Genomic DNA, 1,708 nt, shown 5'->3' with positions numbered 1-1,708 from the left:
GTGTCTCGAGAGAAAGAAAGCATTCAACTGTCTTTTAAACTGGTTTTTCAAGTCACAAACAACATAGCAGAATATGAAGCTTTGCTGTTGGGCCTTAATACAACGAAAGACAGAGGAATCAAGAATCTGAAGGTGTTTGGAGATGCTGATGTGATCATCTAGCAAGTAAATAAAACATTTCAGGCAAAGCACCTAAGGCTGAAAGCATACAGAGATGAGGTATGGAGAATCAGAGACTCTTTTGATTATTTATGTATTTCATATATCCCTAGAGCCCAAAATCAGCTTGCTGATTCCCTTGTTGTTTATGCCAGTCTATTTATACCTCCCATGCCTCCCAGATTAGTTTATGAAGTCCAAATCAAGTACAGACCTTCCTTGCCTGATAATGTCCACCATTGGAAAGTTTTTGACGATGATGATGAGATAAATAGGTTCCTTCAAGTCATTGATGAGTTCTCTGATATGAAAATTGACCAAGAAAATGATGTCTTGTTAGAAAATCCCCAGTCCCAGCTTAGAAATAAATTTGGTAAAGACAACATTGTCTAGCTTCCCAGCAATCATATTCCTAAGGGTATAATTCCTCTTGAAAGATTGTTTGATCAAAATGATGTGCCTTACAGGGCTGCCCAAAAAGAAGACCAATCTGTAGTATGTAAGCATGATATAGGAAGTCCAGGTCAGCCTAAATATGTAAATTTTTCCACTCATTTTTCTGCTGATCAAAGTGCTGAAACTGCTATTTAATGAGGAAATTTGCTGATGTGTTTGCCTGGGAGTATAGTGACCTGAAAACTTATGATAAGAATATAATTCAGCATAAAATCCCTCTGGAGAAAGACACTGTTCCTTTCAAACAGAAGCTGAGACCAATAAATCCCATGATTCTTCCTCTAATTGAAAAAGAAATTAAAAAGTTGCTGGCTGCCAAGATTATAGTTCCTCTTAGATATTCCAAATGGGTGGCCAATCTAGTGGTGGTGAGGAAGAAAAGTGGAGAAATCATACTGTGTGTTGATTTTAGAAATTTAAACAAATGTTTCAAGAAAGACAACTATCGCCTACCAAAAATGGAGCATTTGCTACAAAACGTCTCAGGAGCCAAAGTAATGTCTTTCTTGGATGGTTTTTCAGGCTTTAATCAGATTGCTGTGCACCTAGATGATCAAGAAAAGACTGCATTTACCACACCTTGGGGCACTTTTATGTATGCCAAAATGCCTTTTGGGTTGATGAATGCTGGAGCCACCTTTCAGAGAGCTATGGATATAGAATTTGTGGGAGAGAAGGACAAATATGTGCTTATTTACCTTGATGATATAATATTTTACTCCAGTGGCCATCAAAATCATTTACAGCATTTGAAAAAAGTGTTTCTAAAGTGCAGGAGGTTTGGAATTTCAGTCAATCCCAAAAATCTCAATTTTCTTTAAATGAAGGCAAGCTGTTAGGAAATATTGTGTCTACTGCAGGTGTTCAGATAAACCCAGAAGGTGTCAAAGAAATATAGAGTTTTTCTGTCCCTGGATCAAAGAAGGATATTCAGTATTTTTGGGCAAAATAAATTTCGTAAGGAGGTTTATTCCAAATTTTTCTGAACTAGTGAAGCATGTGACTTCCATGTTGAAGAAAGGATCAGAGGTTAAATGGACTGATGCAGCAAGAAAATCATTTGATTCCATCAAAAAAGCTATTATGGAGGCTC

The sequence above is a fragment of the Pinus tabuliformis genome, chromosome 1_2 (genome assembly GCF_031772625.1).
Source record: "Pinus tabuliformis cultivar Carrire ecotype Pingquan chromosome 1_2, CPIR1, whole genome shotgun sequence".
NCBI lineage: Eukaryota > Viridiplantae > Streptophyta > Pinopsida > Pinales > Pinaceae > Pinus > Pinus tabuliformis.
This window is presented reverse-complemented; position numbering follows the sequence as displayed.